The sequence below is a fragment of the Lactuca sativa genome, chromosome 4 (assembly GCF_002870075.4).
Source record: "Lactuca sativa cultivar Salinas chromosome 4, Lsat_Salinas_v11, whole genome shotgun sequence".
Classification (NCBI taxonomy): domain Eukaryota; kingdom Viridiplantae; phylum Streptophyta; class Magnoliopsida; order Asterales; family Asteraceae; genus Lactuca; species Lactuca sativa.
Genome location: NC_056626.2, coordinates 265,314,591 through 265,340,277, shown reverse-complemented (window position 1 = coordinate 265,340,277; position 25,687 = coordinate 265,314,591).

Genomic DNA, 25,687 nt, shown 5'->3' with positions numbered 1-25,687 from the left:
ACCTAGTACCGATCGCGATGGGTGATGTCTATGTCATAGTGGTCATGGATTGGTTGAGTTGGTTTGGAGCTGTGATCTACTGTGAGCATCAGATGGTGACTATAAGAGACCCTAGTGGAGGAGTGCTTACGGTTTATAGCGAGGGTACTAGATCTGGACCATCCTTCTACTCTGCTGCCAAAACGAGACAGAGTCTATAGTAGGGTTATGTGGGCTTTTTGGCGTATGTGATTGATACGCTGGTTGCTTCAGAGAGGTCAAGTTCTATCTCTGAGGTTTCGATAGTGTGCGAGTTTCTGGATGTTTTTCCTAAGGATTTGTTTGGTGTGCCTCCTGAGAGACAGGTGGAGTTCCGGATTGATTTAGTTCCGGGTGCAGCACCTATTGCCAAGGCACCTTATCGCCTTGCACCATAAGAGATGCAAGAGTTATCCTCACAGCTTTAGGAGCTACTAGGGAAGGGTTTCATCAGACCGAGTAGCTCACCGTGGGGAGCACCTATCCTTTTTGTTAAGAAAAAGGATGGTTCACACCGGATGTGCATTGATTACCGAGAGTTAAACAAGCTGACGGTCAAGAACCATTGTCCACTACCGAGGATCGACGATTTATTCGCTTAGTTGCAGGGGGCATCTTGGTTTTCCAAGAGTGATTTGAGATCTGGGTATCATCATATGAGAGTTTGAGAGGAGGATATCCAGAAGACAACCTTTAGGACTCGTTATGGGCACTATGATTTTGTGGTGATGCCTTTCGGACTCACTAATGCACCGACAACATTCATGGATCTCATGAACCGGGTGTGTAGGCCCATGTTGGATTGATTGGTGATCGTATTCATCGACGATATTCTGGTGTACTCGAGGTCCAGAGAGCAGCACGAGGAGCATCTTCGGGAGATTTTGGGAGTATTGAGGGCGAAGAGACTTTACGCCAAATTCTCCAAGTGTGATTTTTGGTTACGAGAGGTCCAGTTCCCGGGGCACCTCATTAATCAAAATGGGATTTTAGTCAACCCGACCAAGATTGAGGCAGTTATGCGGTGGGAGGTGCCGAGGTCCCCGTCCGAGATCAGGTGTTTTCTGGGTTTGGCTGGCTACTATCGGAGATTTATCAGATATTTCTCCAAGATTGTTGTTCCTCTTATCAGAATGACCTGGAAGGGTGTTACTTTTGCCTGGGGGCCCGAGCAGCAGGCCTCGTTTGAGACTCTTCACCAGAGATTGTGCGAAGCTCCCATGTTAGCCCTTCCCGAGGGAGTGGATGACTTTGTAGTTTACTGTGATGCATCTATATTAGGGATGGGTGTGGTATTGATGCAGAGGGGGCATGTGATATCATATACATCAAGGCAGTTGAAGCCCCATGAGATGAGGTATCCCACCCATGATTTGGAGTTGGGGGCGGTGGTGTTCGCCCTCAATATCTCGCGTCATTATCTGTACGGAGTCCGGTGTACCATATACACGAACCATAAGAAACTGAAGTACCTAATGGATCAGCCCAACCTAAATATGAGACAGAGGAGGTGGTTGGATGTGGTGAAGCACTACGACTGTGAGATCTTGTATCATCTGGAAAAGGCTAATATGGTAGCCGATGCCTTGTGTTGTAGAGCAGCGAGTGCTCCGATCCGAGATATGTGTGTGAGGATGACGGTGATGACTCCAGTCTTGGATACCATTCGAGATGCCCAGGTGGAGGCCATGAGACCAGAGAACCACAAGAGGGAGCGAGTGATCGAACAGGTTTTCGAGTTTGAGATGGACAGTCGGGGGCTTATGACCTTCCATGGGCGGATTTGGGTGCCCTATACAGGTGGAGCTTGGCCCATACTAGAGGAGGCACATAGATCGAGATTCTCGATCCACCCGGGGGCCACTAAGATGTACTTGGATGTGGAGAGAGATTACTTGTGGCCCTGTATGAAGAGGGATGTGGCATGGGTAGTTGAGAGGTGCTTGACCTGTCGCCAGGTTAAGGGGGCGCACCAGCGTCCACATGTCCTGTTGCAGACTCTAGAGATTCCCTAGTGGAAGTGGGAACATATTGTCGTGGATTTTATCACCAAATTACCAAGGACTGCGCGTGGTGTCGACGAAATATGGGTGATTATAGACCGACTAAAGAAGAGTGCTCACTTCCTTGCTATCAGTGAGAACTCTTCTGCAGAGAAGTCGGCCGAGATCTACGTGCGAGAGGTGGTGGCACGACATGGAGTACCGACATCGATAGTGTCAGATCGAGATGTGCATTTTACTTCTAGGTTCTGGAAGAAATTTCATGAGGACTTGGGTACCGGTTGCACTTCAATACCGCATACCACCCATAGACAGACGGGCATAGTGAGCGGACGATTCAGACGCTCGAGGACATGCTACGTGCATGTGTTATGGACTTCGGTGGAAGTTGGGACACTTATTTGCCCTTGGCTGAGTTTTCATACAACAACAACCACCATTCCAGTATTGGTATATCTCCCTTCGAGCTCTTATATGGGAGGATGTGTCGGAATCCCATCTGTTGGGGAGAGGTAGGGCAGAGAGTAACGGGTGACACTGAGATAGTGCTCAAGACGACTGAGCAGATTCAGCAGGCCAAACAGAAGTTACTGATGGCCCAGAGTCGCCAGAAGAGTTACACAGACCGGTGACGATCCGAGCTAGAGTTAGAAATCGGAGATTTTGTCCTCCTGGTATCCCCGTGGAAAGGGTGATTCGATTCAGGAAACAGGGAAAGTCGGGCTATAGATACATTGGCCCGTTCAGGGTGATCACCCGTGTGGGTAAGGTAGCTTACCGGTTGAAGGTACCTGCAGAGTTGAGCCAGATTCATAACACCTTCTACGTGTCCCAACTGAGGAAATGTGTAGCTGATGAGACGACAGTGGTACCATTAGAGGACAATCAGGTTGATGCGAGCCTGAATTACAACAAGAGGCCGATTTCGATCTTAGATAGGAAGGTGAAGGTCTTGCGGAATAAAGATGTGCCCTTGGTTCAGGTCCAGTGGCAACATCGGAAGGGGTCCGAGTGGAGTTGGGAGCCGGAGTCCGAGAAGCGCGAGTAGTACCTAGAGTTATTCCCAGAAGGTGACTTCGAGGGTGAAGTCTGATTCTAGTGGGGGAGAATTGTAACATCCTAAGACCAGATATAACTTATAAGCCCTTGTTTTATTGTAATTGTCAAGTTTGGCCCTTTATTTAAGAACAGGTGGTAGCTGAGTATGCGGGGCATACGCGTGTGTATGCTCAGCGTACTCATGTGCGTGATTTGGACGCGGAAGCCACCTAGTACGTTGGGTGTACCAGAGGGTACGATGGGCGTACTAGTCTCATAGTGAAAACCCTAATTGTGGGGTGTGTCCCAATTTAAGGAACATGTTGGCCTCATTTCTGGCCACCATTTCCAGCCCTCAACCCTCTCAAAACCCTAATTTTTGTCTCTTGAGTTTGAGTGTCCAATAGTGAGCTTTTAAGTGTTCTTGTGGTATCCTTGGAGTGAAGAAGGAGTATTGAGGAGAATAGAGTTGGAGACCAGGCTTTGGATCTGAGCTTTTCTATGGTTGGAGCATCAGTTGAAGGTATAAAGCTCATAACTTTCTCATCCTTTTTGATTTGTGAATAATATGGTCCATTTTAGGGTTTTTGGTCCCAAAGCTTGAAGCTTTATGAGTTGTTGAACTTTAGAGCGTAATATCTATCCATTTGAGTGTTTTTAATGGAGTGGATTCATAAAAATGGAGTCTTTGATGTCAAAATCACCCCAAGCATGAGATATGAGCATTTTTGAGAGAAAAGAGTGAGAGTTTTTGGGTTTGGGACTTTCTTAGCCATGCAAAGGCTTAGAGTCACAAACTTTATGGAGTATGAGCCTTTAGGGAGTCCATATATGAGAGTAGAGCTATGGTCTTAAGGGATTAAGGCCAAGAGAATGGAAAGAACAAGTCTGGGACGTAGGACGAGCGTAATCCCAGTACACGCAACGTAGGGTTGAGGATCCCCGATGCATGCATGGCAAGGCAGTACGCCCAATGTAGAGGGGATGTACGCTTAGCGTACGTGTCATGGTTAAATTTTGTTGACTTTTAGGGTTTGGTCAAATTTTAGAATATTGAGGCCATAGAAGGGTAAAATGGTCTTTTATCCTTCTATGAGTTTATAGAGGGTTTAGCCTAGCTTCTTGAGGGCCGTTTACTAATTAGGGATAATTATCGTATGTGTTAAGCGGAGGCTAGACCAGTGAATTGTGTATGAGGTTTATTTTTTGGCTTACGAGGTGAGTCTTCTCACTATACATACCTGAGTGGTACTACTGAGTGACCGGAGGGTCTTATTTGAGTTATGTGATATTATGCATTTTTCTTTGTGATATATGCTATATTATTCTGTGCATTTTGAGAACGGACCATAGGGTCTAACCCGAGCTGTGAGACCGGAGGGTGCTCAATGAGATACAGGACTGGTGGGTCCAACCCGAGCTGTGTGACCGGAGGGTCCTTACTAAGACGCATGACCGGAGGGTCTACACCGAGTCATGAGATCGTAGGGTCGTTACCAAGATGCATGACCGGAGGGTCCATGTCGAGCTATAGCCATGAGAGGCTTATTATTTGTGTATGTGGTATTTTAGGGAACTCACTAAACTTTGTGCATACCGTGTTATGTGATATGTGTTTCAGGTACTTCTTAGGATCACTAAGCTTTGGGGAACTCACTAAGCTTTGTGCTTACCGTGTTATGTGATATGTGTTTCAGGTACTTCTCAGGATCACGGGAAGGCGCTGACTTGATTGTACACACGAGACAGAGTCATGTTTTAGAGATCCTGTATTTTTATTCAAACAATTATGGACATGTATTTTTGATAGCTTGATAATTGGGGTTTTTATGAATTATGTCAATGAGAATGGTGTGACTTTAGAATGAAAAATTGTTTGAAAAATTTACGGTGTTACAAGGAGTTTGGTCACTGGATATGTGGGGATTGTATGAGTCTACATGCCCCAAGCCGCTCGTGTCGCCACTCAGATGGTCTTGTTAAATTTAATGGCGAGGTTGATGACATGAGCGGGCATATTTTTGGTATTGAAAAGTCGCCACCCATTGAACCAAAGGCCGAACTTAATGAGGGGTTGGTGTTGGATCCTCAGCTCCTTGATCTTGTGTTTAGGCTACCTATCACCACAGTCAAAAGCATCCCTCATAATTGTCGTATGACTTTCTCTCAGGATTTAAATGCAGCCCTTTACAAGGTCGCTGCTCATCCCGGATCCGTTGAAGCATGGGTTACATTGATAATTCTTCCTAGGTGTACTCTTTAGGTGTTCAGGCCCAAGAATAGGCAAGAAAGTAGGTCTGGGAACAGGAAGTCCTTGCAACATCGTAACATCCTAAGCGCCTTAGCTACTTAAGGTACAGAAGACAGTATAGCCAAGCTTGTTAAAAACTTGGTTGACAACGCAAGGCTGAGCTACAAGACAAAAAAGAAGAGTACATTCAGGAGGATAGAACAGGGGTGACATAGACAATAGGCAATGTCTTCATATGGTTGCGTATGGGCATTTCACAATAGTAGTGAAAGTATTATGTTCCTTGGGGGTTACTCCATACGGAGATGCTACCACGAAGGCACTGGAGGATAAGCATCCACACAAGCCACCACTATCAATGCTGAGTAGAATATGTTTAGTGCCTTCCCTTTTGGTTGATATTGATAATGTCCTTGGGGGCATTATATCATTCCCTAAAGGGACATCCTGTGGGAGAGATGGGTTGAGAGCTCAACACATTTTAGATGCTCATTGTGGAGAAGGTTCCGCTATAGCCAAAGACCTCCTTTGTTCTATTACTTGTGTGCTTAATCTATGGCTAAGGGGAAGATGCCCTTCGAGTTTGGCAAAATTTGTTGCATCTGCTCCTCTTACACCGCTCGTAAAACCTAACAAGGGAATACGACCTATTGCAGTGGGCGCTATGTGGAGAGGTTTGGTTTCCAAGCTGGCTATGAAAGGTGTTGGTAAAGAAATGGCCAACTATCTCAATGATTTTTAGTTTGGGGTCGGGGTGTCTGGCAGTGCTGAAACCATATTACATAGCACCAACATGGTGTTGAGTGAACGCCACAATGACATGTCTCTTTCCATGCTTACCGTTGACTTCTCCAATGCTTTTAACCTTGTTGACAGATCCACATTACTTAATAAGGTCAGATTAAGGTGCCCTTCTATATCTTCATGGTTAGAATTCCTATATGGTCAATCAGCAAGGTTGTATCTAAGAGACACACATATTTGGTCTTCTATTAGAGTTCAACAAGGAGACCTCTTGGGACCACTTCTCTTTGCCCTTGTGTTGCACCCGCTCTTGCATAATATTAGAGATAATTGCAAGCTTCTTCTCCATGCATGGTATCTTGATGATGGCATACTTATTGGAGATTCTGAGGAGGTGGCCAAAGCGTTAGACATTATTAAGGTTATGGGCCCAAAACTGGACCTCTAATTGAATATCAAGAAAATCGAGCTCTTTTGGCACTCGTGTGATGGTAGGAAGTTGCATGAGGGTTTATTCTCGGTTGGGATCGGGGGGCCATCATCGGGGGTGAATCTTCTTGGGGGAGCTATTAGTAGAGATGCTAATTCCATTACCAGCTTAACCATAAAGAGAGCTGAAAACGCTATGAATTTGATGCGCCTTCTTCCACAGTTGCTTGACCCGTAGAGTGAGCTCCTTCTACTTCGGTCATGTATGTGTATTGCGGAAATTTTCTTTGGGCTGAGGACGTACCAACCCATTCACATAGAGGAGGCGGATTTGTTATTCGTTAATGGGTTGCGCGAGGCGATTGAGGACATTGTGGTTTGTGGTGGCCCTTTCTTTGGCGACTTGCTTCCTTACGCATTCGGTTTGGTGGTTTGGGTTTATACTTGGTAGTAAAGGCTATCTCATACGCTTTTGTTTCCTCAAGGGCCCAATCTTGGGTATTGCAAGACCACATCTTACGAGATAGCGACATTCATGGCATGTATTCTAATTATGCTTGTGCGTTAGCTTCTCTTCATAACAAGCTTCCAGACATTGACCTTAGAAGTTTTACTACTAAGGAAACCACCCCCCTAAATCCCAGAATACATTGGCGAATGCCTTTATTAGTAAAATTGCCCAAGATATGGAAGTACATTTCAACATGATGGCTCGACAGAAAGTAGTGTTCCAGTGTTTACGCGCACAACATGCTCAAGATTTTCTTCTATCTTTCCCTATAGATAGGCTTGGCCAACATATGTATCCTGTGAGGTACCGTACCATCCTCAAATATCGACTCATGATTCCAATATTCCCAAACGACGAGATATGTCTGGTGTGCCGCAAGGCATGTCTGGACTCTTTTGGAGAGCTTATAGTTCAGTGTGAAGAGCTCTCGGGGTTCAAATACAAGCACAATATGGTTAGGGATATTTTGGTTGACATATTTAAGCGTGCGGGGGTTTCCGCCAAGAAAGAAGCTCCTGTGAATTTCCTGACTGACCCAACAGAAGGAATGTCAACCCTTAGACCGTATGATGTTTTGATTTTTGGATGGGTTGGAGGTTTCACGGCGTGACAGACTGCATTAAAAGCTGCCACATGCAAGGTCACCAAACATCAGAAAGCGTGCATGGAAAATCAACACGTGTTCATTCCATTTGCATTTGATACTTTTGGTTTCCCTGTGTCAGATTCAGTAGAACTTCTTAGTAGAGTACAATGTATCATGCATATCATGTTGTATCCCCTGGATCTATGGATGCAGTGTTCAAGAGAATTAACTTTACCAAACAAAAAAACTTAGCGGTGCAACTTGTTGCCCGTTTGCTTTCTCATTTGTTGTACGATGATAACTAAGATGTATCGTTTATTATGTTTTTGAAATTTATATCAAATATGTTTTATAACTATTTTTTTGTTAATTTTTGTTTTTAATATTTTTAATAAATACATAATATTATTTTTTTCGTTTGGACTATCTTTCAGTTTTTTTTTATTTTTTTTCATTATTTTTAAGAAATATGTTGTTGTTGTTGTTGTTGTTATTATTATTATTATCATTATTATTATTAACATTAAAAATATATTCTTTTCGTTTTGATTATTTTTATTTTCATTTAGACTATTAGTGTGTTACTCTTTTTCGCTCTGACTATTGTTGTGTTGTTTTTCTGTTCCGACTATATATGTGTTAATTTTCCGTTCGTAACATTCATATATTATTTTTTACATTTAAACCATTAAAAAGACATCTAATCAAATCAAAATTTGAAAATAATAATAATAATAATTATTATTCTTATAATAATAATAATAATAATAATAATAATAATAATAATAATAATAATAATAATAATAATAAAAGACAACAAAAAAACAAAAGACAAAAAAGACAAAACAAAAAACAACAGAAAGATAAAATATGTCTAATGAAAAAGAATTTTAAAGACAATAAAATGACAAAAAAGAAGGATGTAGAGAGGAATCCTATGAATTAGGGGTGTACATACAATAATGTCATTCTTTTATATTATGCATCCTTAAACTACAACTGTTACCTAGAAATAAATGTACTTTATCCGGTGCCACCGATGATGATAGAGGTAAAAAACGGTTGATGTGGCAAATGTTTAGACCATGTATTTTTCCAACATGGATATATATATATATATATATATATATATATATATATATATATATATATATATATATATATATATATATATATATATATGAGTAGGATCAAATGAGAACACCTAAAAGGTTGAGAACGCGAGAACGGATCTAGACCATCAAAATATTCAGATCTCATGCTATTATCACACGGGTCATTTACGTAAATTCTAAAACCATAGGTATTAAAGTGTAACTTGTAAAAGGTCACAAGGCTATAATGGTAATTGTAATTTTAACTTGTTCCTATAATTTCTCAATCACATATCGTATTGTCGTTCAAATTGTTTGTCCTCCACTTCATATTTCTCTCTCTCTATATACCTTGGTTTTAATCAATTCCTCCCTCAGCCTCCCTCCATCGCACATCGTTTGAATCAATTCTAATCGAAACATCGCAAGTTTCCACCTCGATGCGTTTTTGGTTTAATCTTTCCTCCATTGCACCATCAATCCCCATCTACGCAGCCTACATCATAGGTGGATGAAAGACGTAGGAAGGAAGTGAAGGCAGTCGACGACGTTTGGGGTCAGCCATCGTGATGGCGAGGGGAGCGTCTCCGTGGTCGACGAGGCTGAAGAGGAGGAAAGGAGGAGGCAGTGAGGGGTGGGTTGTTGGTCTCAATGGATCGAAGATGGGACACCTTTGGTGATTGGCTAGATCAAAGAGAATAAGAAAAGATAATGGAAGCAGCGAGATGTGGGGTCTGCCATTGGTTTCCACCTCCGGTGACAAAGCCGCGATATTGGGTTATTTGGTGATCGAGAAGGGCAACAACGATTCAAAAATAGGTAAGGGTTCCTTCTTCTTGTTTTGTTCTTGTTTGATTTGGTAGAACTCGATAGGCTATTTTTTTTGTTCTTGTTTGATTTGGCAGAGCTCGATAGGCTGAAGTGGGTCTTTAAAGGCTCAAGTGGCAGCCCTTACAATTGATGGAAGAGATAGCCACACAAAGTTGTAATCAGATTCAAGGTAAAAGGTTGTACACATAAGCTGTTTGATGATATGCGTGAGAGGGGTATTCATTTATGAATAGCAGGGTATTCATTTGTTAATAACAATGTATTCATTTGTAAATAACAGTGTAATCATGTGTGAATGAGTGTATTTTATTTATGATTAGAGGTATTGTTTTATTCATTTGTGAATACCATGGTATTTATTTGTTAATAACAATGTATTCATTTGTAAATAACAATGTAATCATGTGTGAATAAGTGTATTTATTTATGATTAAATGTACTCTTTTATGAAGAAATGATAATTTTTACACCCCTTTTATTTTCAGTTAATTAAAAGAAAGGAAGTGGATTACTTGTAAATTGATATGTATTCATTTGTGATTGTAGTACTATTAGTTTTTTTGAAAAAAAAATCATCTATGAATACAAATGTATTGATTTAGGGTTGGATTTCTATTAATGTTTTTGAAAAAAAAACGTGAAATATGAGATAAAAAAATTTAAGAAAAAAAGTTAAATTCTTTTATTTATTTATTTATTTATTTTGATAAAAATATTTTTCATATTTCATTAATAAGAAAAATAAAAAATCAAATATCTCCTTCTTTTTTTGTAACTAATCCTAAATTTAAGGGAATTTGATTGATTTTATTTTATTTTAATTTAATTAAAATATGCAATTACTTATATGCCCTTATATACTGATTGGTCCGGAATTGTTCTTGCGTTCTCAGCCTTTTAGGTGTTCTCATTTGATCATATATATATATATATATATATATATATATATATATATATATATGTAAGCACCAATCAGAATTAAAGAAAAATAAAATCATTAATAAATCATAAAAGGGCATGTTAGTAATCTTAGTTGTAGCTAATTATGGTAAAAAATAAAAATCTTTATTTTATAGCCTTTAAATTAGGATATACATCTTAAAACCCTACAAACCATCGACACACATCTTCATTCCTCAACATCAACATCTCGCCACTACCGATTCACCCTTCTCCCTCTACGACCGACTCCATCCTCATCATCACCACGAATATTGATGAACTCTCATGTTCCCATGAAGTTCCACCGCTTTGCTAAAGTCCTCCGCCATTGACTTTTTTGCTTTTATAAATGATGCTCATAACCTACTTCTTAAATCCACCTATATACATGACGAGACTGTACCCTCAATCTCATGAAAGAAAGATAATACCAGATATTGTCGGGCTAGGTGAACATGACTTTATATTTAATTACGTCGGCCACATGTCTAAATGCATGCCGCCTAAAGAGAACAATATAATTTAGGGAGAATTACATCTATATCCTTATAAATTTTCATAATTACCTATATATCTTTGCAAAATTTCGAATTACATATATATCCTTATAAAACCTATAAACTCACATATACACCCAACTATTTAATTTAATCAATCCTTACAAAATATTGACACCCACATTGTAATTATTTTTTTCTTTATTTTACCATTAATGTAGCTGAAGAACCAGAAGAAGAACAAAAATGTTTAGAAGATAATAATGAAAGGTCTCCAAAATCTATTGTAGGAGATATAATATATTGTTTAGCAAACGATTAGTAATATGCAATCATCAACTTTTGCTAATCGATTTTGCAGAATATGAAGCGATAAAGAATCATGTTGTGAATAAAAAGATCGATTATAGGAGGGATTCCATATGAGTATTTTAGGAAATTAGTTATAATATAATTTAAAGATGTTGTTTTTAGTTTTTAAATATATTAAATATGATTACATTAAGTATTTTGGTATATATGTGAGTTTATATGTTTTATAAGGATATACATATAATTTGAAGTTTTATAAGAGTATAGATGTAATCATGAATGTTTATAAAGATATAAATGAAATTCTTCCTATAATTTATTCATGTCTTTCTCTAATCTTATTTTCTTTCATCGGCTTCCACTTCTCTTTTACGTAGATCCACTTTGCCACTGAAGAAGAGAAATCGTATTTATGTTTTTGATGTGTGCATGTTATTTTATATGTTTTCAACCATTTATTTACAATTTTTTACTATATTATAATATTTTCATGTTTGGAAGGGTGAACGGAGTAGTGGGTATTTTTGTATTTGGGTTGGAGGTACTGAGGTACCTCCAAGATCATTGCCCCTCTAATGTAGGTACCAACGATTTTCTCTATTCAACAACTTGAGTAATCCGCTTGATCGCCTCTGTTTGTCTCTCTCTGTCTGTCTGTCTATCTCTCTCTCTCTCTCTCTCTTGTACCATGAGCTTAAGAACTTGTACACTATATTATTTTGTATGTTTTTAATTAAATGGGTTGAATGGATTGGGAAATATGCTATTTCCATATGTTGTAGGTTGAGAAAGATGGAAGAAATAGGAGAGAGAAAAACTGATATGGCGTTAATGTGGAAGTGAGCTGAGTGGGTTGGGTGGCTTCTTCTCCTATCACCATAAACGAATCAATGATGGCAATTATAATGTGGAAAAAAAACTATGATGATGTTTATCTAAGAGACGATTTCGACCTCAAAGGAATATTGTACGTTATATCTTCACATATTCTAATGGTAACTACTTTGTAGGTACTACCAATGACTTTTTTGGTATCAATTTTTTCGAATGTGGAACAGTCCTCAAATGTTTCATTCAAGAACCATGTATATATATGTGTTGATCATATATGTGATTGTTTAGATGAATGGTTTGAGGGGGATATATACTGGTGAGTCCAGTTGAACATGCATCATATATACACTGATAAGAAAATTTTGAAATGCTTTCTGTTAATATGGAACTAAAAGATGAAATTAGTTGTATGAACAAGACAAGTAATGATAAATATTTGAGTAAACAATTTCTATTGAAAAAACCAAATAGTTGGAATAGAAAAAGAACCATGAATTTGATGAGAAATGTAATACAGATTATTCTGTTGAAGTTCCTTTCATTTTCAATGACAAGTTACCATGAAAAAAAGCAGAAACCAATATTAGAGATGAGATTTTACAACAGTAAAAAGTTTGAACACATGCTATACAACTATGCTATGACTAATGTGATGAGTTATGATGATTTATAGAGCATAAAGCAACATAAGCATAACATACAAAAACTTTGATCATCATCTCCTAACACAAATGTTGTTATAGTGAATTTTTAGCATCAAAATAACACATAACATACAAACCAAATATTAACTTATGTCAATGAAGTGGTTGAGAAAATTTCTTGCTCTTCTTGGATGAGTTAGAGCCTAAAGTAGAACTCTTCTAATGAGTCGCACCTAAGAATGACGATGCATCAACTCTTGACAACTCTACTTCTTTGTTTGAGTGCAAAACTTAAAAAACTAGAAGGAGATGGAATGGTTTTTGAAAAAAACCATAAGGGAGAGAGACTTAGAGGGAAATGTAGCTGATCCTATGAAAGGAGAATGGTTATTAGGGTGGGAAAACCATAATTATTTTGAACAAATATTAGTATTTATCCCTTAATCCAAGACATAAATCTTTACCAATTCAATTCCAAGATAATTCACTTAGACCCTTCTATTCTCTTTAATTTAACTAACTATAAGGTAGAAAAATGTTTTAAAAACTGGTTTTTTAGTTGAACCTGCAACGAGCTAATTTTCAAAAGAAAACTTTCATTGTTAAATAGTCAAAAAAACATTTTCCATAAACCATAAAATCTCAATACATATGTTTTCAAATTCTTAACAATAACAATATTATTCCAATCATCGAAGTGTCCCATAAAAACGCCTGAGGGAGAATGCATGCCGCGCCATGAAGCCTTGCCCTTGCCCTTGGGCTCAGATGTACCTAAAACAAATCCATAAACTGTAAGCTAATGCTTAGTGAGTTCCCCAGAGCATACCCCCCACACAATCCACATAAACACATATCATATTAGTTGTAAAAGCTACATATACCACATAATCCATGCATACAAACATATAAGGATACCGTGAGCTCCTCCTAAGGTCTTAATCCATGATGCCATGGGCTCCCCCACATGGTCTTACACCTAAGTGCCATGGGCTTTCCCCATGGTCATTAGTTGGAAAGCCATGGGCTCCCCCAAATGGTCTTACATCCATGTGTCATGGACTCCTCCTATGGTCTTTACTTGAAAAGCCATGGGCTCCCCTACATGGTCTTACATCCAAGTGTCATGCGCTCCCCCATGGTCTTCCCTGCAAGTATCACATATATAGCTAGCATAACACTAAGCACAACTAACTGTCATACCACATATCTCACCAACAACAAGTATACCACATATCACAAAATGGGTCGGCATTGGTGCCTTTGACCCATTGGTATGGTCTGGAGACGCACCTTTGATGAATGCTGAATTGGCAAACTAAGATCAGATAAATCCCACATGCTGCTCCAACTCAACTGCCTATAATCATCATGTGATTAACTTGTCACAATCCCGAAATACCATAATTATCCTCAAGTAAACCCTGGTCAAAGTCAAGGTTAACCGTCCATGTTAACCTCAACTCGTCGAGTGCATTCAACAACTCGTCGAGATACCTAAGTAACTCGTCAACTCACTGAGTTACATGTGTAACTCGTCGAGTTCCTTAATGTCCAAAAGACCGAAAACTCATGTAGAGCGAAAACTCCAATTCTTCACAGAAATCACTTCAGAATCTCGGAAATGGGTAAACCCTACCCCACTCGTCGAGTTGGATATGGGACTTGATGAGTCCTTTAATTCGTTCTTGTGTTCGGACGTTTTTAAGCTACCCTAAAGCTCCAAATTGCAGATCTGGCCTCCTAAGGCATGGTTTCCACGTAAAGTTGCAAACTTTACGTGCATGAAAGCTTTTAAATGCTAAAACCAAGCTAAGGGAGGGGTTTTAGCCAAAGAAAAGGGCCAATGCTTGATAAATTTAGTGACTTTATAACTCTAGGGACTTAGAGGAGTCTAGACCTGAAGTTACAACTCTAGATGTTGCCCAAGAAAAAGGGGATCTAGTGCTAGAATGATCAAGGTAACAACTTGTTACCTTCAAATGGATGCCTAAACATTGTAGATGTTGGATCTACAATCTCCTTCCCGTTCCAAATTTCTCAACCTTCAAACTTCTTCAACAAAAGGCACCAAAAGCACTTTCTTAGTCTCAACAGCACAAGGAAGCAACAAAGAACGGAGAGGGTTTCTTCTCTGGGTAATGAAGTGGTAAGGGAGGCCAAAGGAGGCAAATTAAGTCCAATATATAGGGTGCAAACCCTAAAAATTAGGTTTTTCCTTTACAACGCCTACTCGTCGAGTCGGGGCCTTCCGACTCGTCAAGTAGCATCTAAATCCCGCGTCCTCATAAATGATCTCTACTCGACGAGCTGGAGCTCCCCAACTCGTTGAGCTCTAGCATAAAACCCTAAAAACTTGGAAAATTAAATGATACCTGGAACAGGTGTTACAAATCTCCCCCACTTGAACTCGACTTTGTCCTCGATGTCTTTTGACGCGAATAAGTCTGGGTAATGATCTCGCATCTCCTCTTGCGGCTCCCATGTCCACTCGGAGCCCCTTCGGTGCTGCCACTGCACCTTCACTAGCTTCAATTCCTTGTTCCAAAGAACCTTGGTCTTCCTATTCAAAATCGTGACAGGCCTCTCAATGTAGTTCAGGCTCTCGTCCACCTGAATGTCGTCCAGAAAAACGAACGTGGCCTCTTTTGTGACACACTTCCGGAGCTGAGAAACATGAAAGGTGTTGTGTATCTGGCTAAGCTCGTCTGATAGATCCAAGCGGTAAGCCACCTTGCCCACCCGGGCAGTAATCCTGAACGGGCCAATGTATCGTGGCCCCAACTTGCCTCTCTTCCGAAACCTGATGACTCCCTTCCATGGCGACACCTCTAGTCACACGAAGTTCCCCACCTGGAACTCAAGATCCGATCGCCGCCGGTCAGCATAGCTTTTCTGACGGATCAGTGCGACTCGCAGCCGGTCGCGCACATGCTGAATCAACCTGGTAGTCTTGAGCACTACTTCGGTGCTCCCCATGACTCGGTGTCCCACCTCGCCCCAACAAACTGGGGTCCTACGTTTCCGACCATACAACATCTCAAACGAAGGTCGGTCGATACTGGCATGGTAACTATTGTTGTATGAAAACTCTGCCAATGGGAGGTATGTATCCCAACTACCCCCAAATCCAACACGCATGCCCAAAGCATACCCTCGATTGTCTGGATCGTCCTTTCGCTTTGGCCATCTGTCTGGGGGTGGTACACCTTGCTGAAATGTATCTGAGTGCTCAGTTCCTCATGAAACTTCTTCCAGAATCTAGATGTAAATCGAATATCTCTGTCAGAGACTATTGACACTGGAACCCCGTGTCTAGCCACCACCTCTTGCACATAAATTGTTGGGTTTTGAGCATTCTAACACTGCTATGGTGTACATGCAACCCTATAAACCTTGGATCTATGTTTTCTCTATAATACATGCCAATAAGAACTTTCCAAGGCTTTAATCCTAACTAGCATATTATGAAGTTCTTATACTACAAAGTACTAGTTAGATGACATACCTTTTGATGTAGCTTGATGTCTTCAAGCTTTAAGAGCTTAGCCCCAATAATGTGGAAGCCTCAAATGGAATCACAAATCACCAAAACACCTTGGAAGACTTTAGAGAATATGGATACTTGGTTCTCTCTAGTGAAATTGGCTAGCCCTTCTTAGTGTACCACACTAGTGGCAATTTCACCAACCAAGGACATCTTTATATAGTGTGGAGGATTAGGGTTAAACCCTAATACCCATGACCTTTCATTTCCTAGGATCCATGGGTTAAACACTCCATGGACTATCCATGAAAGCTTAGCCGAACCTAAATGAACTTGGCCCATTCCATATATATAAGAGTACATATTTAATTAGTTCCTTTTGATCACTTAATTAATTATAAATTAATTCTTGATCAATACTAATTAAATAATATGATTCCATATTAATATATAAGAACTTATAATATATTAATATTAATCATAAACATACTATTCTCAAAAGATTATCCATATAAATTGTGTCGGTGAAGTGCAACCCAAATGGACCATGCCGGGTCGGGTCAAGTACATACCAAATATAGTTATGGACTTAGACATTAATCCAACATAAATATCCGCCAATTTCTCAGCGGAGATGCTCTCAGGGATCAGAATGAAGTGGGCACTCTTCGTCAACCTATCCATAATAACCCATATGGCATCCACACCCCTCGCTTTCCTTGGTAACTTCGTGATGAAGTCCATAGTGATCTCTTCCCACTTCCACATAGGAATGGGTAGTGGCTGAACCTTTCCATGAGGCCGCTGATGCTCGGTCTTGACCTTCCGGCTGGTCAAACACTACTCCACGAACCAATCGATCTCCCGCTTCTTGTAGGGCCACCAATAGCTCAGTATCAGATCTCTATACATTTTTGTAGCTCTCGGATGTATAAAGAACTTGGACTTGTGCGCCTCCTCCAGCATTTTCTGTCTCACTCCCCTAGTGATCGGTACCCAGACCCGGCCACACTGTGTCAAGAGACCTCGACTATCCCGGAAAAACAAGGGAAATTGCCCCTGAATCCGCTCTATCTTCCAATTCTATTTCTTCAAACCCTCCACTTGAGCCTTCTTGATCATATCTAGCAGTTGAGAGATCACCTTCATCCTCAAGCAAATGTTCCCAATCGGGGAACCCGCCGCCTTGCGGCTCAAAGCATCGGCCACCACGTTGGCCTCCCCTGGATGGTATAAGATCTCACAATCATAATCTTTCAGCACATCCAACTATCTCGTCTGTCGCATGTTGAGGTTCTGTTGATCCATCAAATACTTCAAACTCTTGTGATCAGTATAAATGGTGCACCGCACTCCATACAAGTAATGCCTCCAAATCTTGAGGGAAAACACCACTGCCCCCAATTCCAGGTTGTGGGTGGGATAGTTCTCCTCATGAGGCTTCAAATGCCTCGAAGTGTATGCGATCACATGCCCTCTCTGCATCATTATAATGCCTAGCCTGGAGATCGATGCATCACAGTACACTACCAAATTATCCATCCCCTAAGGTAGTACTAGAATCGGAGCCTCACATAACCTCTTTCTCAAGGTCTCGAAAGCCAACTACTGATTCGGGCTGCATCAAAATGTTACATTCTTCTTGCTCAAGCGGGTCAAAGGGATGAAGATCTTGGAGAAATCCTGGATGAATCTCTGATAATATCCCGCTAAACCCAAGAAGCTACGTATCTTTGATACGTTCTTTGGTACTTCCCACTAAATCACTGCCTCAACCTTGGCTGGATCCACCGAAATACCCTCCTGGTTGATGATGTGCCCCAAAAACTGCACCTCTCCCAGCCAAAAATCACACTTTGAGAACTAGGCATAAAGCCTTTCCGTTCTCAGTGTCTCCAATACCTCCCTCAGATGTTGCTCATGCTGCTCCTTGGTCTTAGAATAGACCAGGACATCATCAGTAAAAACGATCACCGATCGATCCAGCATCGGTCTACACACTCTGTTCATAAGATCCATGAATGTTGCTGGGACATTAGTGAGCCCAAATGACATCATTGCAAACTCGTAGTGCCCATACAGAGTCCTAAAAGCCTTCTTTGGTATATCCTCATCTCGAATCCTCATCTGATGGTACCCCGACCGAAGATCAATCTTGGAAAACAAAGACACACCCTGCACCCGATTGAACAGATCATCGATCCTCGGTAGCGGATAATAGTTTTAAACCGTTAGTTTGTTCAACTCTCGATAATCGATACACATCCTGTGTGACCTTTCCTTCTTTTTCACGAACAGGATCGGAGCTCCCCGTAGGGAACTGCTCGGATGGATAAACCATCAGTTTAGCAACTCCTGAAGCTGTGTAGATAGCTTGTGACAACCCGAAATTTTCCATTCAAATCAAACCATTGCAATCCAATAGTAGTAGAGCAGTTACAGTGAAAATTCAAACTTTTGGAATAAGTTTGGCAGTTTTAGGGTTTTACACCTAAGGAGTTATTAGGAGAGTGGTTGCACTAGGATTTTGTGCAACACTGTAATACCATTACTCTAGGTCATTAGAATCCATTCCGAGAATAGAAATATTTTCTGTCAAAAATCTCAGGACTATAAATAGAATTCTGAACCAAATTGGTTCATTATTTGATTTCCAATTAGAGAAAAGCCAAATACTCTCTCACGGATCTTCGGGTTTTCATCCCAGATTGTGAGTCTACTTCCCTAAATGTGTTTTAATACTTGTTATATGCTTTATAACATTGTTTACATGTCCAAAACACAAGATCCGGGAGTTTACCGCCCAAGAACGTTCTTGGGGAGTAAACTCCAAAATCAAGCCTAAAGGCCACCTAGTCCCATTTCCGTGTTAGGCATCTAACTAAGGACTTAGTGTATGATCATTGAGGCTAGAAACAAATCAAAAGCAAGTAGTTTGAGGAGTTTACGGCCAAGGAACAATCTCTTGGGCCGTAAACTCCAAGTAAAGGGCACAAATGAGTGCCTAGTGATCCTTTAGCCTTAGAACAAGAACCAAGAAGCCTTAAGCAAGTGTTTTAGACCAACAAAACAATTAGAAACCAACTTTGGAAAGGAGTTTACGGCCAAGATGCTCCTTAGGCCGTAAACTCCAAGAATTAGTGCCAAAAACCACTTCAAACTCCTCCTAAGGCTTAGTCTTCATTTTTGGCAAATACCTTAATGTGTTTAGGACCTAGATAACACATGAAAAACATAAGTGTTGAAGAGTTTACAGCCAAGAGTATTTCTTGGGCCGTAAACTCCTTTAATGGGGTCAAAGGACACCCTAGACACTTCCTTAGGCCAAGAAACTTTTAGGGCAAGTACCTAGATGAGATATGGACTAGTTAAAATTCTTAGGACCTCAAGTGTGAGGGAGTTTACGGCCCAAAGAGTTCTATGGCCGTAAACTCCATCAAATGGTCCCATTTAGTGCCTTAAAACCTCCCTTAATCCAAGTATTGAAGCCTAGACTTGTTCCAAGAAATGTTAGAGACTTGAAAGGACAATAAGAACCCTCCCAAGGGAGTTTACGGCCGTAAACTCCAAGGGAAAAGGGTCTTTGGGCTGTAAACTCCCCTTAGGAGTCAATATGGTACCTTAAACTCTTGTCTAGCCTTGAAGCAATTCCCCTCTAAGGTTGTAGTACTTCTAAACTCCATTTCATGGCTTGTTTGAGAGTTTACGGCCAGGAGCTTACTCCCCTGGGCCGTAAACTCTAATGAATATGGTCTTTTGACCTTAAACTTCCATTAGGGGCATTGCACTCCTTTGTTGCAACCCATTAGCCTCCTAGCACTTGACTAAAAGTGTTGTCCTCGCGCTTAAATGTTTATACTTGTATAATTAGTGATTTAATCTCTAATTATTTATATACATATGTCTTCATATGTAAATAGGATCATTGTGTGTGTCTAAGTCATCACTTGACACCAAGCACTTGTCCGATCCTTCCGTACGATAACAGCCCGTTCAATTCCAGTCACATACTGCAGGTGAGTTCATACCCCTTAATTAATGTTTTAAACTATTTTAAATGTTTTATGGGGGGGGGGGATACAAGTAGAATCATGCTTCTTATTATGTCAATCACCTGTGATTAGTAAGTAGGACTATATTACTTATTACATCAATCACATGTGATTAATATACAGCATCCAAAGGATTTGGCTACTCATTAGCCGTTTTACCAAACAGTTTCCTTCAAATGATTTTTATAAACATTTTATATGTTTTCAAACTACTTATTACACTGTACTTCTTACTCTGTGTATCATATTTCAAACTTATTTACAACTGTGTTTTCAAACAAATGTTCCTTGTACTTATATTGTTTTATCAAACAAATGTTCCTTGTACTTATATTGTTTTATCAAATTATGCCTTCAAATTGTTTTATAGATTGACATCAAGTCGATCTTTCCTTAGACTAATATTTATATTTCAAATGTTACTAAACTTATTTATGCTTTGATATTATAAATTGCATGCCTCTATATGTATAGTTATATAAGAAATGTTTAAAAGACTTAGGAAGACTATCCACCCTATTTCCTTTTCGCGCCTTGAGATGTGGTCTGGTGGGACTTTGGGTATTCGTCCGAAAGTCGTTTAAAGATTTGTTATATATCATGTGTACATATATAGTCATAAAAGGGCCTTCCAATTCATCCTATGCCCTTGGGTAGCAAGGGTATACATCCACGTCCATACGTACTACTTAGATTACTAGTAAGCTACCATATGGGTAGTTCAGGAAGATACTAGAACCATTACTAGAACGCGATATCATACAATGAGTCAGTTCATTCATGATTCAATACTTTCTAGAACATTACTGTACATTACATATACATCTATACTAGGACGAGAACATATACAATTATACTAGAACGCTTACATTACTATACTTGCTAGATAGAGAGAACACACATTACAACTAGCACACGTAGAACATTACAGTACACCATTAGAGTACAATTACATGATCACACTTACATGAGTACAATTACATGATCACACTTACATGAGTACAATTACATGATCACACTTACATGAGTACGCTTACATATACATAGAATAGACGTCACTAGGGGCTATAGCTCAGAACCAGTTCAGGATCTAACTATACTGATAAATCACACTACAATTGTGATTGTTATATCGAGTATACATGATCAATAGTAATGTGGATGCTCACGGCTTGCATTCATGCAGGGGTCGTGGGTAGGTCCAAAATCCCTTTGATAGGGGAGCGTAATAGTCTGGGATCTAGACATCACATTATACCTTATCCCTCAAATAAGGCAAGTTGAGTACCGATGTAGTGATTTATATATATATATATATATATATATCAAATACTATGGTACTTGGAAGTATTACCCTAGATTTAAGGTAATAGGTACGGTTGTAGTTCGAAACTACACCATAGTACTATTTATTTTCCCATTACATATTTTTAGTGATAACCTCACTTAAACATAAATGTACAAACTATATTTTTGGATAATGATAGTTATACTTTGGAAAATACATACTCTTACAAGAGACACACACACACAGAACAACTAGGTCTTGGTAGAAGACACCTTCATACTAATAGGAATCATAGGGATTTCCAGGGTTTTTCAAACACTTACAATACTTACACTTACAAATATTCACAATTCTTATACACTTACAAATTCTTGAATTACAAAGACTTATAAATTCTTACATACAAAATAAGACACTAAATACTTATGATCTCACCAGCTTCAAAGCTGATACTCGCTTTCAAAATTACTTGTATCCTCAGGTCATCATAGACAGGTACCGATGCAAGGAGAAAGGAAGATGGAGCTCATTCAAGACTTATCTTTCATTTTGATTTATGCTTTAGTGTTTATCAAAATTTGACAGAATACAATTGTATAAATTATTTTATTAATGCAATGGATGATGTTGTTGCTTGTTTACTACTTTACATTGTTGTTGATATTATACATGACGTCCTCCGCCCCAGAACGTTTCCGCCGTTCTTGGTTTTGGGGTGTGACATAGCTCCTGCTTCTCGGATGGAGCTAGCCGGTATGGTACTTTGGCCATCAGAGAGGCACCCGACACCAAATCAATGCGAAACTCCACTTGCCTCTCTGGAAGCACTGCAAGTAACTCTTTGGGAAAGACCTCCTGATACTCCTGTACAACTGGTACACTGTCCAAATCCCTTGGGGTCTTAACCCTCGTATTCGAGATATATGAAAAGAATCATGTACAACCCTATTGCAGAAATCTCCTACCCCTCGTAGCTGAACAAAGGGTTGGCCCCTACGAGGCTCTCTCTCCATGAATAACCAGTTCTCCCCACTTGGGGTTCGAACCTTCACCAACTGGCGCTCACAATCTATCATGGCCCCATTAGCCCCTAACCACTCCATCTCGACAATAACCTTCAGACCTCGCGACGATATCGGGACCAGATTAACATGAAACCTCTCCCCAAGCACATTAAGGACACATTCCCGATACAGCCTCGCAGCACTCACGGTGCGGTCTTCCGCAATCTCAACCTCAATCGGGGAATCCAAAGTCCCCGGCGCATCCCGAAACTTCTTGCTAAGTCCAAGACATACAAACGATCGGGTAGCTCCCGAATCGAACAAAAAGTGAGCAGCCATACCATTGAACAAAAAGGTCCCTATACATAAGCACAAAATACACATAAGCAATGCAATAATTATAGGGCATGAAGATAAAAATACGTACCAGCCACAATGCCTGACAATGCCTGAGCCTCCTCGGTGGTCAACTGAACTGCGTGGCACTTCGCCGCAGGAGCATCTGCCTTACCAGGGCAGCCATCTGTGATCCTCAGTATAGCGGGTGCAGGCACCACCACTGCTCCTCCTCCTCCCTGCAACCTCAGACAGTCGGCCCACATATGTCCGGTCTAGTTGCAGTGAAAAAAATTAAGCCCTTCTCGGGGCAATCCCTGCTCAAGTGACCCGGTTGGCCACATACATAACACCCCAAGCCTGCTATCCGACAAGCCCCATTGCACGGTTTACCGCACTTGGCACACCGGCCACGACCCTGCTGGCCCTTACTAGAAGAATCTGATGTCTTAGGCTTTTTAGCCTGACCTACTGTTGTCTGTGCCTGCTCCGGCTTCCGCTTGATGCGGAAGTCTAACTCCATCTCCCGCTCGCGGGCCTTCTCTACCATCTCATTCAGGGTTTTGCACCCTGTAATGTTCATAAACTCGCATATATCATCCATCAACATGGAATGATACCTCGCCCTCCTCATGTCCTCATCAATAACATACTATGGAATCAACAATGCTCGTTCCCGAAACTTGGCAGTGATCTCCGCCACAGTCTCGCTGGTCTGCTGAAGCTCATGAAACTCCCTCACTAGTCGTTGCACCTCGATAGGTGATGCGAACTACAAATCAAATCACCTAAATAAACTCGGCCCATGTCATCTCAGCCACACCGACTGCTCCCACCTGGCTAGTCACCTTTCCCCACCAATACTGGGCTTGATCCCTCATCATACATGAAGCAAAACCCACCTTTGATGCATCAGAGCAAGAACTTGTGATCTAGGCGTTCTCTATGTCCGCCACCTAGCGTTGTCTAACAATGGGGTTCCTGAACCCAAAAAAAACTCCAGTGCCCCGCATGCCTTGAACTCTTGGAACGAGGGAGTTCGGGCCCCGACCTAGCCCGCAACAATCTTGGCTCTGAATGCCCTGAGCCTATCCTCCATGATCTACATCATACCCTCCTTGACCGTCCAAAAGAAAATTGGGGTAGCATCAAGGATGCCCCTCGTAACCTCTGCTGCAATAACCTCACACAAACTCTCGTCAATGGGCTCGGTAGTGTCACCTAACCCAGCCCCAGATCCAGATCCCGATCCAGATCCCCCTGCTCCAAATCGTGTCACCACCATACTGCTCTACAATACCCCAAAACATAATGATCAGGATGTCCATAGAGGGGATTCTCCCACACCGGTCCTCCTTAGAGCTTCCATGTCTAACATTGGTTTGGGTATAGGTCTTGTGCTTTCAGTAGTACGGGCCCAATACTACCTTCCACACCTACGTGTACGTTCCCCAAGGCTCTACCTGATAACTCTAATTTGTCCCAAAACAAATCATATCTCACAGACTACCACATATCTCAAATACTCTGTTAACCTAGGATTTCCTCCATCCATATCAAAACAGAACTTAATCATGCTAGGTTGCCTTATGCATGAAAATTTTACATATAACAAGATCAAATAGACTTTCGAATAATAGACTCTACCCTAAGACCATAACCAGACAAGGAACAAGAAATAAGGCCAAATCAATCATTCCGAGGCTATAAGACACTAACCGTATATAATTTTGAAAGCACACACATAGCAAGATTCATACAATTATCATAATTGACATATCAGTATAACATGGATAACATACTGGGGGAACTACATACTTGGATTGGCCGATCGCGCACATTTCACTCTCTTTTTTCTCATTCTAAAAAGTTTTTATCTTTTATTTTTTAAACCAATTAAACCATTTCCTTAGTTTGAGTCCTGACACAGCCGAGAGTGTACCCGAATCCCTCAAACCATGGCTCTGATAACAACTTGTAACAACCTAATTTTCAAAAGAAAATTTTCATTTTTAAATAGTCAAAAACATTTTCCATAAACCATAAAATCTCAATACATTTGTTTTCAAATTCATAACAACAACAATATTATTCCAATCTTCAGAGTGTCCCATAAAAACGCCTAAGGGAGAGTGCATGTCGTGACATCAAGCCTTGCCCTTGCCCTTGGGCTCAGATGTACCTGAAACAAATCCACAAACTGTATGCTAATGCTTAGTGAGTTCCCCGGAGCATACCCCACACACAATCAACATAAACACATATCATATTAGCTATAAAAGCTACATATACCACATAAGCCATGCATACAAACATATAAGGATGTCATGGGCTCCTCCCCAAGGTCTTACTCCAAGATGCCATGGGCTCCCCCACATGGTCTTACACCTAAGTGCCATGGGCTTCCCCCATGGTCTTTAACTTGAAAGCCACGGGCTCCCCCACATGGTCTTACATCCAAGTGCCATGGGCTCCTCCCATGGTATTTTTGTGAAAATCCATGGGCTCCCCCACATGGTCTTACATCCAAGTACCATGGGCTCCCCCCGATTGTCTTCCCTGCAAGTATCATATATATAGCTAGCATAACACTAAGCATAACTAACTGTCATACCACATATCTCTACAACAATGACTATACCACATATCACAAAATGGGCCGACCTTGGTTCCTTCCACCCATTGGTATGGTGAGGAGACTTACCTTTCGTGAATGCTGAACTGACAAGCTAAGATCAGATAAATCCCACACGCTGATCCAACTCAACTGCCTATAATCATCATGT